Source organism: Corapipo altera, unplaced genomic scaffold, assembly GCF_003945725.1.
Source record: "Corapipo altera isolate COAL_440 unplaced genomic scaffold, ASM394572v1 24, whole genome shotgun sequence".
In the NCBI taxonomy this organism is placed as follows: Eukaryota; Metazoa; Chordata; class Aves; order Passeriformes; family Pipridae; genus Corapipo; species Corapipo altera.
The window spans coordinates 9,779,892-9,797,295 of NW_020884903.1; the positions used below are offsets into that span (position 1 = coordinate 9,779,892).

At 36.3% G+C, this 17,404-nt stretch overlaps 1 protein-coding gene and 1 long non-coding RNA gene across 6 annotated transcripts in view; one reads left to right on the forward strand and one right to left on the reverse strand.

The window, feature by feature from the left end:
• The window catches only part of ZNF407 (zinc finger protein 407), a 334,117-nt gene that overhangs the window by 209,759 nt on the left and 106,954 nt on the right, over window positions 1–17,404 (forward strand). The gene's annotated exons all lie outside the window — the stretch shown is intronic.
• Window positions 177–16,526, reverse strand: LOC113950743. Its single transcript, XR_003528866.1, has 3 exons — window positions 16,321–16,526; window positions 11,630–11,790; window positions 177–207 (listed from the first exon to the last, which is right to left on the reverse strand). It is a non-coding gene; the product is annotated as an uncharacterized LOC113950743 (long non-coding RNA).

Genomic DNA, 17,404 nt, shown 5'->3' on the forward strand with positions numbered 1-17,404 from the left:
CCAAGAAAGGAAAAGTTCTCTAAAAGGCTTAGCAGCCTAAATGCTCACCAGACACTTATTAGACCAGGAAGCAACTGGAGCTAGTTACAGTTCTACAGTCTTGCTCCAGTTTTCCTTCTCCTTGCCAGCCCAGGGTACTTGGATGAGAGTTGGCCCTAGGATTGGTTCCATGGCAAAGCCTCCCATGTTGCGCCACTAAAACCCATCCTGTTAGGGCAGTAGATTAAAATCTCAAAAATCACATGATTCTGTTGTTTGCCTCCTGTGTCTTTGGTTCATTATAGACTACTTATTAAATGATCTCATATTGCTTCTTGTGTAAGTCTTTACTCTTAAATGCTTCTTCTACAATCTTGAATACTTTTAATACCTGGCAGTGAGGTAGCTAGACTATGTGTACTATAAAGGAATCCACTGAAGTTTTTTATGGGCAATTTGCAACAGTGGATGTTCAAAAAGTTTTTTAAAATTTTGCATTATATTTAATAAATGACACATGATTAGATGTATGCATTGTGATGCATGCACACAAGCAGAGAAAGTTAAACATTTGATCATACCATTTTAGCATTTTTTATTTTCTTTTCATGCTGAACACACAATTGTAATGTTCCTTTAGTGTCAGTTTTAATGTAGTTTCCTAAAACAAGAGTATATAGCAAAGCCTAGGATTTCACTCTATTTATGAGCTACTTTACAGAAAACTCTTGTACAGAAAGCTTCTGCAGTGATCATGCAATTTCTGTGCAAAACTTTTTGTTGCATTGTTTTGTGCATCTGCGGCAAATGTTCTGTGAACTTTTCTGAGCACCCATTAAATCACTCTCTAGAATTGCAGAGAACTGAATTTGATAACCTTTAAGGGACAGGGCTTTATTCTGTGCTGCTACCTTAAGGGACTGCCTGCTTTCTTTTTTTTTTGTTGTTGTTTTTTAATAAATGGAAATGTTTCTGTCAGCTTCAGTAAGTCATCTAAAAATGAGAGGTGATTTTCTGTGGTCAAAGCAGTTGTGTTAAAAGGTCTGTGTTGAGTGAAGTGAGAGCAAGTAAACAATAGTGTGACATGATGTGCTGCAATGAAGGTAAAAGAAGCACTATCTTTAAATGCTATGTGTTTGAGGAGACTTAATCTTGCAGTCATCCACTTTAATGAATCATCCCAATTGGCAGGAATAGTCTTATTACAGACTAGGTAATGACAAGTGGGTTACAGTGGGTTTGAGCTCCTTGGCTTGAAGACCCTAGAGACTGGGAGCACTGTAGATGTGAATCAGTTTGAGGTTTGCTATGCACATGCAATTCCCTCACTCAGTATGACAAAATAACTAAATGCTCTATTGAATGAAAGATAGGAGATCATTTTACTTTGAGTGGACAGTTTTCTGTATGAGATATAAATTCCAAGAAATAACAAGTTTTTTAGTAGTATTTTTTATACTGGAGGTTATTAGAGAAGATGCAAACATAATTCAATTTGTGAGGATTAACAAGAAATATCGGAGTATGCTTTGCCTCTTTATTATTGAAAAATAAATGTTTCATGGCAATAGGATGTTAGTTTCCATCCTTCTCAGGCCAATTTTGACCTAATCTTCAGAGGTTGATCTCTACAGATACCAGCTGATGAAGCTTTGATTATGCAGGAAATTTGTTCTGAGCTCAGCTGAAAAACATCTGGCAGGGATGCAGGAATACGAACTGTGCTGCTACAAGCTCATAGAAGCAGTGAGGCACTTTGTGTAGCTGCAGAGTAACCCATAGAGGAGTTGCTGTATTTATTAGCTCAGCAGTCCTGCTTGTGCCTGCCAGTTTCCACAGTCCTGGGATATTAGCCAACCTTGTTGGCTGTATACAAGTATACGTATTTTTCTGTCTATCCAAATGTCTCTTTGTTTTAAAATACAATTTTAAGGGAATCATATGTTGCCTCCTGGTCAACTCACCCAGTATTATCTGTTTCAGTGGAAAGGAATTAGCAATGCTGTAAATAATATTGTTTGCATCAGTTCAGCAGATAGTATGTAGTCTTGCAAATGTCACCTACAAAATATATTAAATGCAGATTTTAAAATCTGCTGACCTAGTGATAAAATTCATCCCCATGTCTAGTGGTTGAGGTCTTGTGGTGCTTTCAGCTCAGACCTTGCACTGTAAGTTCATCCAGACTATTTCAGATGTTGCTGTTTAGTGTTGCTTGGCAACTGCAGACTCTTACAGTTTCAACAAGGTGAGTATTCCACTTTTTGTGTTGGGATATGGAGGAGAGTATTGGTAGTGCTACCATAAAGCCACCTTTCACTGATGGATGAAGTTATGTCTCTGTTCTGTCTAAATGTCTAAATACAGGGTATTTTAATTATTCCTGTCAAGCTCATCAGTGCTCAGACTGTTCTTGGAGATTCTTGATTTCAAGCTTTTCATTTCCTCAGCCTGAAATTGTGAATAATCATCCTGCAAAAACTCTTACCAGTTTAGTGAGTGAAAGGCTAACTAACCCTGGCTAGAAGTGCAGAAAAAGGGCTATTAGAAGAAACTAATCTAAATTTAGGAACTGTTATAAACTTTATAAACTGAAGGGAAATAGGCTGTAAGATACTGTAGGGAAAAGTGATTATGGCTGCATGGAACAGAAAATGGAATTTATTCCCTATATAACACATGTAATGAGAAATTCTCTTCTTTACTAGAAAAAGACATGAAGGGCTGTGGTTTTCTGAAGTGATTAATAAATTAACCAAGCATTTTTAGCTCACAAATTATATATTCTCTATAGTATGCATATTCCCACAAAAAATGAGAGATTTTGCTCACTTTATTTTACCAAGTTGCTTTTATAATCTATGCTTATGGCTGTAGTTCAATACTCTTGAAAAAATGTTACCTTTTATCTCTAGAGTTTGTACTGTGACCACTTGATACTTATTTTTGTCTAATTTTTTTTGTATATCGATAACAAAAAAATGAACATCTGCTGTTCTATACAGTAGTATGTGACTTCAAGTAAAAAGTATAATTTAAAATTATATTTTCTGTCTAGGTTATAAAATCTAATTTCTTTTGAAGGAACAGAAATATAATATATATATTCATAAATACAAAAATTTACTCCTTAAATGTTTTGGTTGTATTTTTTTCACATTTGTGTTTTCAACCTAGGTTTTCCCTATTTAATTAAAAATATGCACAATTTTCCTTTGCATTAACTTTTTCAAATCACACAGCGTGTCTCTCCATTCTGAAGTCAGTGTGCTTTGTCATACAAAAATATTCATTCACTCTTAATTAATGTTCAACTTAATTTTATAATACAGAATTGGTCTCACAGGGCCCTGCACCACCATTACATATGCAATGCTTATTTTATATTTCTTAGTAATTTAAAAAAAAAAATGTGTTATGTGTCTGAACTTTTCAGATGACATGATCCTACAGTTATACTGACAATACTGTTTGCATTTGACAATGGACACAGTAAGTAATGAGGAGCTGTATAACCTCCCAAAAATGAGCAGCACCTGAAAACAGATTTCTCAATCTGTTGGTTGAATAGTCTGTGGCCAAACTTTCTAAACCTGCAACATATTTAGGTAGCTGAATTTGACCTGATTGCAGAAGTGCAAAACTCCCCTAAGTCTGATGATGTCAATGAGAGATGCAGATACACAGCATTTTCAAAAACTTGACTGGTTTTGTGCATGGGTCTAAATTATGAATGGGAAATCTCATTTTAGTCATATGTAAAGCTTCAAATTTAACTCCTACTCGTCCTGACTTTCTGTGTAACTATCACAGCTTCTCAGGCAATTTATGTTCATGATGTGTGTGAGGAGGATGTTTCATTGTAAAATGGATCTGAATTACATGGTGGGGGCATGCGAAAGTCAGAACCCTGCTTTACTCACATAGTCAAGTTTGTTGAAATACAGGCCTCAGGAGGAGCACTGGCATAGTTTTGTGATGCAGAGGGAGTATTGCTACAACTTTGACCATGAGAGTGTGGGACAGGTATAATGTTAATGTGCTTTGTGCCATCCCTCTCCTGTAATTAAACAAAATGACTTTAATTTCTCTGGGATTGCACTGTACAGTCTGTTTTGCACAGAAGACCCATGACGGTGAGGGGAAGCAAAGGAATGGAGGGCAATATCCAGGGTTGTTGCTCAGACATAGATAAGAAGGTATAGAAAACAAACAGCCAGGCCAGCAAAACAGCATTCATTCCTTTCTATAAGGTATATGACTTGTGAAGGATGTCTTACAAGACTGTGAATAAATAGCATACATTTTTAATATAATTATGTAAGCTAAAATAAATATTTTACATTTATTATGCATAATAAAATAATTAGACAACATTCTGTAAGGGAATATGGCATCTGAAATTCCAACTGCAGAAGGATTCATTGCATATTTTCAGCAGCAGCAGCAGCATGGCTTAGGGGGAGTGACTCCACAGGGGCTACTTTTCTTTTTTTGGACAGCATCCCTAGGGAGTTCCTATTTCCCTCTGACTTATAGTATCTGTTCATAGGTTGTAAAGACCAGTTTATAATACACTCCAGGATTTGCACCTAAGTCATAAGAATGTGCAAAGTAAGTGTTTTCTCTTTGTTTATTTTGGTGAATTCAATAACGTTTAGATATGATTGCATCAGCTGGGCACTATTCCCTAGTTATATCAAGGATAACTAGGGACTACTTTACAGACAAGGTATGTACCTCATGTACTACCATACATACTAATTCACAGCAAAACTGAAAGGTTGTTAAGGCAATTTCTACATAAAATGATGAAAAAATTTACCATTACAATATTAGCATTAATATGCTCTTTGTTATCAGTGAAATTTAACATGCATATATAAGAAATAACTACGTTATAAAGCTGTGTAGGCTGATGAGGATTCCAGGTGGCAACCACCACTGCACTGTGGAAAAACACTTTTTTATATATATCACAAAGGCAGAATGGTTAAAATAAAAAGTGCATATACTTTGTATGAATACAAAGTTGCTAAGGAAAATAATGCATGTATGTAGTAGAACAAACTGGGCCTTCAGGAAGCACTTCAGCTTCTGTTGTGTTTAGCAGCATGAGTTGAGGATATCCAGTGCCTTGTGCTAGCAGACTTATAAACAAATGAAGATAGAATTTTAGAGAGACATTCTGTCAGTGCATGGTCATAGTTCCCAGATACAAACTCCTCAGAATATTATTCACTCCTTAGTTTTTAATAAACATTCAGATAAAATATTTGGAAATATTTCTGTTAATCTGGAATAAAATACGCTGTAGCATTTAAGTACATAAAAATAATTTGTAATAAAATTTAGATATAATTGCAAAAACACTTTATTCTAGTGAATACATGGCATACAAAACAATGGTTAGAGTTATTCTCTTTATGATGTTTCTGTGGCATAATAAAACATTTTATCTTCACTTCAGTTATAGCAAATAGTTTATATGGTAAACTCAGGATGAAAATATGCAATGTTATAATAGTGCACAATACAGAGCAGCTATCAGGTAAACCAACTTGACCAGATGTAATTCAAACTCACAGAACCAGAGAGCTCACAATTAATGATATGACCGTTGCTTGGAGATGTGTGTACTGTCTGCACTGACTGATAAATCCTGTCTCTGCAGTTTTGCAAAGAGTGTTGGTGGCAGTGTATAAAAGAGCTCAAACTCCCTCTCTCAGAGCTGTCCCTGTCCAGTGTCACTGCATGGACTGCTTAAGAAAATGTATGCTTACTAGGAAACAATTGTTTCTCTAATAAAGGCATATATGTATGTGCACACACATATGCATTGGCATATGTAGACTTGGTGACTATGGTCCACAGTGTAGTTGCCATGTTAAGAGGCTTTGGCACAGTATGCAACACCAGAATCATTTTGTGATGTCCTTTGCATTCCATATTTGTAATTAATAGCAAAGTAAATGCACTCTACTTGGTAGAAGGGTAGTATGGACTTCTATTAATTGTAATGAATAATACTTACTCCTTAAGTTAAGGAAATCCATGAATAATTCCATGAGCAGTGATTACTTAAGCTTCTTTTGTTGATTTTTTTTTCTTTCTGTTTATTTATTAATTTATTCCTGATGATTGGAGTTTTTCCTTGTGACCACTCTAAATAAGGGGAATTAAAAATTGCCTTTTTAGTGCAATGGATCTGTGATTCTCATGGTAACACTGAACCATCAGATTTCGGACTTCAAGGACCTGCCCAAGTACCTTTAAATGGGTGATGCAATTGCAAGCATTGATAATACTACTCTAGGCTCGTTTTGGATTGAGTCCTTTGAAGAACAACGTTTAAGTGATCTATTTAAGCCTCAGTGCTCTGCTAAATCTCAGGGGTGACTACTGAGTTTAATGCTACTGGGACATGCAGCTGTTTTGATATCAATGTAAAAATTACTATCTAGTTTCAACTTCTGATACCATCTCTCTGTTATGACCTTTCATGATTGTATCTCAATACTCTGCAAGTTTGTTCACTCTTTGGATTAAGTTCTGCAAAAACGTTATCAAGCTGATTTCTTTCAGTACTGTCTTCCCCTTGCTGTTCAATGTGGGCTTAGTCCCTAAACTATTCTTCTTATGCAACCTCTTCCCTGCTGTACTGATGCTCTTTTGAATCAGTGTCCAAAACACTTAACCCAGAATCTGAAGTATTTGGTGTCTAGGAAATATGGATAAGGCCAATTCATGCAGTGGACAGAATAATGTAACTAATGTCTTCTTTTCATCACATTTTATCTTCTCGCTGTCCTCACACTTCTTTTTTCCTATCATATGTAATCATCGCTGTCTTATCTATTCCTCTTTCTTAAGAAGCATAAATATCTTATCATAAATACATTTTATTTATTTCTAATATACAGTTAATGTTTACAGTCTGGAACATGAGCATATATTTCAAACAATTTCAAACAATCTTTAGTAAGTTTTATTTTGATGTTAAATGAAGTCTTAGTACTAACCTCAAGATGAATGGCAAGGCTATGGTCTTCATACAGCTTGAAGTAGCAAAAAAGACTTGTAATTTCCTGTTCTTACAGTGCTTCTAAAACAAAAGGACAGTGAAGATCTTGGCTTATATCTAAAAAACTTTCATTTGTTAGAATAATTTGTTCTAAAAATAATCACTGGCATCATAGTGATCCTTTTAGATAAAACATGTTTTAAAAAAGGCTAAATAAACTATATATGTTTTCTTTGCTCTTGCATGTTAGCAGAGAATAAATAGATTTGTTTATTTCCTTTACCATTCCTTAATCCCCAATACAGTCATTATAAAAGGGCCAAAGCTATCTTTGGGGGTGGTAAAATCTGCAAGGAATTATTATTATTGCTAACCACCAGCTAAGTACATGGCAGCTAGTTATCAATCTGAAAATATTTTGGTGGTGTTACAGACCTCCAAAATGAAATTGATAGACTCAAGCCTGTTGTGTTGTATGGGGTTTATTCTCCAGGCTATACAGCTACTACCATATAAAAAAAGTTTCTATATTAATGCTGTCTTTGTGACAACCTTCCCTCTTCCTCCTTCATATGTGACATACAAAACAGATTAAAGTCTGGGGAAGGGACAGAAAGAAAATTCTGTTTTGGAGGGGTTCCAGAAAGCAGTGTAGTCTACTGTGAGGGAGAGAAAGGGAAAGGTTTTTTCCATTTAAAGGTTGATGAAAATGAGAGAGAGAAAAGAATTGCTGAATAGAGAGTGAAAGAAGGAAGAAGAGAAAAGAAAGAGCTTTTGTGTTTGAGAAAAACTTGTTACTTAGATACTTTTAATGCATTAGAAATGGTGAGCAGTTTTCCAAATAAATATTTGTTAGAAACTCCTGATTTACTGAAGCTAAATAAAATTTCTTGCACATTCCAGCAGAGTTGTCCTTGTCTCTGTACCAGGTTCTGCCCAAATTCTTCTGGCACAGTATGTTGGGACACTTTGGAAACACAGATGCTAAAGCCTCTGTCATCACCACAAGGTTCCCTACTTGTGTAGTGGAAGTGTGGGTTTGATGCACCAGGCCTGCACCTCCACAGTGTGGCTGGAGGGTGTTTTCCAGGGGCCACAATACAATATGGCGAGACTGAGGCTCTAGAGCAGAATCAGCACCTGGGATTTGGAAGGCTGGTGCTCCTGACCACCATCTCCCCATTGTGATGGGGAACCCATGTGGGCTGAAAGCTCATATCTGAGAACCTCAGCTCTTTGCTTTGCAGACAGATGCATCAGAGATTTGGGAGTTCAGAGTTCCCAGGATGTTGCTTCATAACCCATGGGTTCAAAGCTGCTGCTTAATGTTGACCAGTAACAAGGAGAGCTTGTCTCAAGGTTTGCATGTTGCTTTTTCCTGAGCTGCTGGAAGATGATGCCTTCTCCACAGGAAAATATGACATAGGAAAGACAGGCCATTTGGTATACAACAGCTCACCTTCCCTAAAACCATTTTGCAGTCTCTGCTGTTATGGTACTCTGCTTTATTCTCGTAAGTCATGAGACAATCTGGAGAGGAGCCTGTTGTCCAAGTAACTTATTAAGTTGCTTGTTACAGCTCTTTTATCTATGATTGGGATGGTCTTTGTGGTTTTGCTAGGCCTGTTTAGGTCTGAATAACAGCTGTAGATTGGTCTGAAAATACAGCTGAGACTTCTTAGGGACTTGCTTTATATAAGCCAGCATATAAAGCCCTCAGTTTTATTATTACAAGCAACAGAGTGCTGCTCTGGTGTTACAATGTCTTCTCTCTTTTTTTTTTTAACACCATTTTAAAAAAATCTCAAAGATACTCACACGTGCCATGTGGTGGTGAGTTAGCATTTTAGTTTCTAGTTTCCTTTCTGGCTGTTAAAAAAGTTAAAAGTGGTGTTTAGTAGTTTTCATTAAATTTTTCTTTTATATTTGGGTTGTTTGTTTGGCTTTTGTCTTTAACCTGTTGCATACTGTATGTACCTGAATTTTGTCTTTTAATGTCTTTTAAAATGTGTTCCTTTAATAATGGAAAAATAATTAAGGGGAGAAATATATATATGAAAAAGGTTCTTCTGCATTCTTGGATGCCTTGGGTCAAAGCAATTTCTTCTCATTTTATGTCTTCAGAGAAAGGATGAGGTCTGTACAGCACTCCTCATCTTCCCCTCACAAGTTAGAATGATGAGATATAGTGTGCCATGAGAAAAAAGCTGATGCAACACTATTCTCCTTTTTCCCACTCCCATGGGTCAGAGGATTGGAGTGGACACATTCCTTGATGTTTACCCACCTCCTTCTGTAAATGCATTGAAATAGGAAGGTAGTGGGAACGGGAGGGATAATGAATAGGTGCTTCTGTTCATAGCCTGACAACAAATTGGTTATCCTTCCTAAAGTAAAGAGGAGGTTGCAAAGTGACATTTGACTCTCAAAGCCAGCCCAGATCTCCCTGGTGCTCCCAGGGCTGGTAGCACAGCTGCAGGTTGCTCTGACCTCAGGCCAGCTGACCTCTAGTCTAGTCCTAGTTTGGCTTTCCTTCCACTTAGGCAAACTGCCCATTTTACTGTGGTTCCTGGAATGTAGGTCCATATACATATATATGTACTTTTTAATAATTATTCTTTTTATGTTCTTCAGCATTGCTATCATTTTATATTTTTAGTAATGTAATCATTTAAAACACACAAAACTAGATACTCTGCAGTTCATAGTACTGTAAAATTTTTTGTGTTATAGTCCTCCAAATACATCAAGTGGTTCTAGTGATGTCATAAACTGCCCGAACATCATCCTCTGGGTTCATTGTGATATTACTAGTACTCCTTAAAATATGGTATTTATTGTTTTATGTTTGTAACTTCCGTGCATGCTCCTTCAATCTTTGTTCAACATGATTGTGGATTCTCTCTAACAACTGCGGTCTAGGACGTAATTTGTTCTGCTAGAAATCCCACATGGAATACCATCTCATAATGAGCTTCCTCAAAACATTTCTGTTGAAATTTTACATGTACAATATACAGGGCAAACAATACTTCAAATAATTTTGAAGTTTTAGAAGGTATTGTGATTATTGAAATCAGTTCTTAGGTTTTGATGATGTTTTATTAGAAAAATGTGGTATTTCCTACATCTTTTTGTTAACAAGCTCTTGGTAAAATACAAAGAGCCATTTCCATTAGCAAATTTTTGAGATATCTGCTATAGATATTTTTACATATAAAAAACCATTAGTAATTTGTTTTTGTTTCAGGAAAAAAAGATTTATCTTTAATTCAAAAAGGCAGTTTTTATAAATAAGTTGACATCGACTGTTTTTTAGGCTGATGTCCCTAACTTATGCAAAGAGCTGTGCCAGCCCATCCACTCATCTTTAATAACTTTCTTTAATAACTTCTGAAGCTGCTGGCCAGTTTCAGTGAAAACTGACAGCCTGTAGTAATTGCTGAGATAATTTAAGTTCATGTTTCCTGAAAGAGATGGACAAAGAAAGGAGCAACAGTGAGGAACAGGCAGTCAAAATTCAGCTGTCATGCATTCTTCTCTCTTAAAATCCAGCCTCACCACCCAGCACAGCCATGTTTTCTTGAAAGGGATTATCTTGAAGGGACATTGTTCGGGAGCTGCTGTTACTGTATTGAGAGATTTAGTGAACAGGGCAAGAACCCATAGGATGATTTCATGCTTCAGTTGGTACAATGCTGATGTATCAATGTTTTGAGTCCCAAATCAACAGTTTGTTGCAAGTTGTCAGGATAGTCCTTTTTAAAGGTAAAATTTAAAGGCATTTTTTAAGGATAAAGAGAACACCCCCAAATATCTGTATTAATCTTCATAAAAGAGATTATTTGGAAGAGATTTTTACCCAAGAGATTGAGACCACTGACATTTCTCAGTCAGTGAATAAGAAGAAGCTTCCCACTATGGAGATATATTATTCCACAAATATAAGTCATTCACTGATGAACTGACATATTCATAGGTCTAGACAGATGTGTTTACTTGAGAAAAAGAAACAAAGTTTGAAAAAATGCCAAGTTCTTTTACATATTATTAGTGATACTGAGCATCCACGAATTCTCATCTCAGATGGTGTCCAGTGGCTCTGTACCTATTTGAAATTCAACCTCTTCATTTAAGTGACTAAATGTGACTTTCATCACATTTTAATTTGAATTTTAATTACTAGTCTTTAAGATTTTGATCAGCACTAATAAATTATAGCACAGTCATATAGTATTTAGCTGATTGATTTTTGTATGCTGAAATATAGTCATTTCGAAGAGTAGTAAAAATACTTTCAAGTAGAAGAAATTTTTCAAAGATAAAGGAATTTGTACCAGTTTTTTTCAAGTCTGTGTCAGACTACAGAGGAAAGTCCTAAATCTGAGCCCTTGTGAGGGCAAAGCAGCTGTGTCCTATCCGGTGTGTTTAAATGCAGTAACATCGAGTCAGGTAATCAGCCAAAACAAGGCTGGCAAGTGCAGCTTTTTGGAATGGCTGTGTGTTTCCTGGTGGTTGTGCAAGGTGAGGGATAAGTATGCAGTATTGGGTAGTGGATAGCTCTGTTAGTGCACTAGATTGCAGAAGTGTATTCTAAAAGGCAAATGTAGCATTTGTTTGTTTTACCTGAGTTCTTGTCCACCCGCATCTGCTCTTGGCTTCCTCTTTTGTTTGGATCTCTTTTCCCTTGGAAGTCTACAACATAACATCAGAAGAATCTTTATTTTCTTTTCCTGCTCTGAAGTGCCCATTTTTAGTTTCAGTTCACCAGTAGCATGGCAGGAGTACTGTAACAGAAAGGATTATAACTAAGCCTCTCTCCATCTAAACATCTCTGTTCCATAGCTCAGTTGGGAGTCAGCTCTCACTGGCTGGATAGTGTGTACTCTCATGGGGTTGATACTATAAATCAAAAACAAAGACAGTGGATAAAGTCCTGGCCCCACGGATGTTAATCACATCACCTCCATGTCCTCAGTGAAACGATGATTCTCTACCAGTCATGAAGTACTTGCTTCTTAGAAGAGAAGTGGAAAGCTGGGGAGTTGGTAGCACCTTCCACAAGACTTTGTATCCTGAACAGTAAAAAAAGTTCAACTAGGCAAGTAAATTGTGGGATCAAGTACCCAAAATTTGCAGAGACGATCCTGATCTCCTTAAATCATGCCAAAAGATATAAATGCAAAAGCATCTATTTCTTTTGGATTTTCTGTTTTGTTTTTTCTTATTCTCCTCTCTAATGAGTTTGCAAGTTCTTACACAACTGAATGAAATCACTGAGGCATGCTCAGAAGTCCCTATCCTGGGGAAATGGATATCTTTTCCTAGAGTTTTCGTCCACTTCTTAGGCAAATAGGCCCCTATTCCTGTATTCTTGGGTATGTGTTAGAGGCCTGAATATTAGACAAGTCAAGATTCATTTAGTTAATAATGATAGTGTGGTCTGCAACTTCATTCTAGTTATTGTTTAGGATTCTTGGCTGAAATTGCACAGAACAGGGGTTTGGAAGCCTATTGTTTGGATTCTCTAGGAAGGGTTTGTTTGGAACATAGCTAAAAACAGAAGAACAATTCTGAAAGGAGGGATTAGATCTGCTTTTGGTTCCTGACAATTCCTGGCTGTCTAATGGCAGAGTTTCAAGAAGAAGGGAATGATACAGGATATTTCATGCCAGGTAATACTTTCCTGGGATAGAGGAGAACAGAATTAGTCTTCCTCGAGATAAAGGCAGCCTAAAACTCGGGAGTTTTACTTCCTGCATTAGTGCCTCAATTTCCAGAAAGTTAGGGGCAGCAGTGTTTCATTATCCAGAGCAGAGCTCCTGATTTTTCATATTGGCAATCTACACTTTCTTTAGACAAAGTAGATGCTTAATTGAAGCAAATATCGATACCTATATTAGTTCTTTCTTATGTCCACTAATTGTATTGGGAATTTGAATGGTTATGGAGGACAGACTAGGTTGCCTTCTAGTACTGCCATGCCCAACAGTGCATCTAAACAGAAGCTTATTTCTACTTTGTTTTACTGATACCCTGTCTCCCACACCTATCACTACTCTTTTTGCCTATTTTCTGATTATCATGTCCTTCTCAATACTTGGATCGTAATTTTTCCAAGGCCAAGACCATTTTTTCTGTTGTTTCTCCATGCAGCGAATGGTGTAACATCATTCCGTCATGCCACCCTCTAAGGTCAATGTGCTGTGCAGGGGGAATATACCATCTTTTTTGGAACTACTTTTTGCTTCGTAAATGTAGGACATTTCACCAGAGTGTAGGAAAGCCTACACTACTACTGTGGTGAAACCTTACTGTTGCCAGGACTCTGATACTGTTTAGTGGCTAAAACCTCAAAGAAGGTTTTAGAAGCTGAAGTGTAATGTCAGTGCCTAATTCCCATCGTCTCCTTAGAAAATCTCATCTCTCATTTATGGACTAGTCATCCAATACCTTTCATGAGAATTAAATGCTTATAAGTAGAATTTTTCAAATATGTGTGCAGTCTTAAGTGCTATTAAAATCAGTGTTGACTCTTTTAGTGTGGTTTTGTTTTTAAACCTGACCTTCAAATAAGTGTCTCACTAAATGCACTTCTGGGTGCATTATTTTTGTTTTGTTTTTTGAGATCATGTCATTGTTATATAGCTGAAGAAGGGGCAGTACTGAAAGCAATGCATCTTGGAGTGCAAGTAGAACTATTTAAACTCAAGTCTCTTCTTTAAAGCACAGCTTCTTTATCTGTAACTATCCAGTATCTAGAAAGGAAGGATTTCAGGATATTATGAGCTATATTCTTCTCTTGCTATTCACCTCATGTTAGCAAGCTGCTGTTCTGTAAACTCTTGGAAATGGCCCTGAAACATATAGACTGCTGCATAAATCTGATAACAAAAAGGAAACAAATACATATAGTTGTCTTCCTAAATTTCTATTTACTTAATTTCTGTTTACTTTTTTGGAAAATACTTGGATTACAACTATTATAAATATAATAGTTATGCAGTAAACTCTTGTGGCCTTTAAAGAGGTATATGAGTTAATGACTTCTCAAAGAATTGTTCTACGAGAGTACTGTGGCATTTTTAGAGTGAGTGCTTAGTTAAAACAGTCACTAAAGGCATGTTATTCACATAGGCATCTTTTGTTTCAAACCTATGTATTTTTTATTATCTATGCATTCTGACTTGATTCACTAATGTAATTTCATATACGTACATATAACATTCAGCTTATGAATAGGTACAGTTGTTCTAAAGTTAGTTATGTTCCCTGGAATCACAAACTGAATTAGCTCTTTAAGGACTGTGTTACTATGATGCAAAATAGATTCAAAGGAATAGTTTGGTTTTATTTAAAAGGTGAAGAATGCAGAGGTTTTTTGGTGGTGTTTTTTTGTTCATTTGCTTGATTTTTTTAGTTTAAGAGTGGAACATGTGTTTTCTTTAGCTGTAAAAGCACAATCAAGGCAACATGATAAGTGAGTCAGTGTTGTAAAAGTAAAACTAATTTTGCCTTCACTCACATGAGCTATAGAAGGAGGAAGCTTTATTGTCCCTGGGAAGGTGATAAGGCAGAGTAATTGTATATTATACTGTCCTGGAACATCTGCCTGAAGACTGTTGGAGCAATTCATCTATCATGGACGATACAGCATGTTTTGTCTTTCTGCTTTAACCCATCCCCACTGCTGGCCTGCACGAAGGTTTTGATAGGGACTGTGCCTGGGCTGGGGCTCACATTAATCAGTCCCCTTGTTCAACACTCCAGCTGACATAATTACAACCTGCGCACAGCAGTTATTCAAGTTGAGTCCTTGTCACTCGTGGTGCGAAACTACACAGCTCAGATCCCGAAGGAGATTGCCTTATCACACAGAACAAGGGCTCACAGGAGTTGAAGAGAATAGAAATGGGAAAATGTCTTCCGGGAGTACTATATATTCCTTTAAAATAAGACATTTGAGAGACTTACAAGGGACAAAGAGAAGCATTGTGCAAGGTCTGAAATGAACAGGTTATTATTTTTAAAAGGATTACACAGGCCATTTTTGTGAAATGGACATGCATTATTAAATAAATTCAGTGGTCTTTCTTATCATTCAGTGGCTCTGCCCTATTAGTTTTCTTCAGAAGTGATAAAATAGTTTTTGACTTGTATAAGCTTTAAGTATCTCTCAGTAGAAATCATCAGAACACAACTAATAAAAGTGCACATTTTATACCAGTAAAATTGGCACACACATAAGGGAAGATCCACGAGGATCAGAGTTAAGGTGAAGGAAGAAGCATGCAAAAGGGCTTTCGAAGATGAGCAAGTTCATTAGTTTCTGCTGTAGTATGATATGGGAATGTGAAAGATGAAGCCAAAGAACAAGTTTCATATTTTACCATTTTTTCCCTCTTCTTATGTTAACCCTCTGTGGGAAAAAAGACAAGTCCATAACACTATCTATACTAAATGAAAGTAGTTTATTTTCATGTAATGTGGTGAGGTTTATTTTTATTATGTGGTTGTGGTTTTTTTCTCTAAGACAGAACCTTTGAATACATGATTATAGGATAATTTTTTGGCATTAGTCTATAAAATTTCCTCAATATCACAGAATGTCATCAGCATCCAGAAGTCTTCTTCCCTGGTGGTTGAATTTTTTCTTCTTGGGTACTAGATCAGTTTTTGAATTAATACCATTTAAGCAGTTCCTATTCTTCTCAATTTATAGTGTTGCCCTGATTTCTCATCTAGTTAAAATCATGTGTCTAATATTTAGACACAATTTTTTATAGTTGAAAGAACAGTAATAATGTATCTGTTCTGGGTTGTCCAGTTTTAAGCTAATAATTTTACAAGACAGCTTATCTGCAACTTTGAACAGTCTGAAGTAGAAGTGCTAGAAACTACGTTATACATTTTACTCTACATATAGGTGTGCTAGGTAAGTCAAATACATAGTTTAGTGCTTTCATTTCATTTCAGTATCTTGTGGTGAAGTACACAGCACATTGATCTTGATGTGTATGTCTCCAGTCAAAGTCTAGCTACATGAAAACTGCAGTTTCTTACTGAGCAGCAGAGCATCCTTATAGTCAAATGTACTCTTGAAGGAAAAAAAATCAAGTTTTGCTTGCTCCCTACTCTTAAATTCAGTTCGCCTGGTGTGAATGATGCCTGTGAAGTAAGCTCAAAGTACAGAGCCAAATGCTGCATTTACTTACATTTGTGCAGACAATAGCATTATGAGGACATAATCTGAAGAGAATGATGTTTCTCTGATATATACTTTCAGCACACATTTTAGATCAGATCATCAATCATACCTCCAACTAAAGACTCAAATTTGACTTTCAGAATCTAAGATGATTTTGCGGTATTGACAGCCAGGAAGAATATATTTTAATTTGCAGACTGAACAAATTTCCATGACATCATGGAAGCACAATAAATGGCTGACCTCACAATGACATTTTTCAGACTTAAACTGTACTTCTTACAGACTTTGAGCCCAGAAAAAGCCTTAAGCTCAGCGAGTGTGACCTTCTACATAAAACAAATTGCATAGGTAGGTGTTTTTTTTCCAGTTGGCTCTGTACTGAGCCTCTTTCATCTGACTGAATTTTGTCATCTAGAAACACATCAGGTTTGATCTGAAAATATTCAAAGTTGCAAAACCTGCTCCCCTTGTGTGAAAGATCAATTGCTGAAGAAATTGTGCTTTATTTCTCTGTTGAATTTGACTATAACTTGTAGTCATTGCTTTTGGTTTTGTATAGGAATTCTCTAAGTTAACTTGTCCCTTAATCACACCTTTATTCCGTGTTAAGTTACTCATGCCCCAAGCTCAAAGGCAAAAAGCAAAACAGAAGGGGTATTTATTAAGTGTTTTGGAGTTTTCCCCCACTTAACTTCTATTTCTATTTGTAATCACTTTGTGGCTGTTTGTTTAAATGTAGGCAGTAATGCAGGAAGTAGATATTCTAGAATTAGTTTCTCCGGTGTCATAAGGAGAACATTATATTGCTTGCTACTTCCTTGCTTGTCTAAAGTTGGCATGAGACCTTTTTGCTTATAGTATCATGCTAGAAGCTTACATTAAACCAATGGTCCACTAATCCCTAAATAATTTTCAGGGTCACAGCTTTTCATAGCATTCTTGCATTCTCATAGTTACTTGCATGCATTGTGCAAAGGTAGCAAAGCCTAATATGTAGTTGTATGTGTATGTGTTTTGATTGAACAGGCCTGGCTTCTGAAACTGTTCTGTATGATGACAGTGTCATCAATATTAATCATGCTGCCAATTACAGCGTCATCTGTAAATTTTATTAGCAGGGATTTTATATCTACTTTTGGCATGCATAACAAAAGCGAATCCTTCATACAATTATTGATGATTCCTTTGAT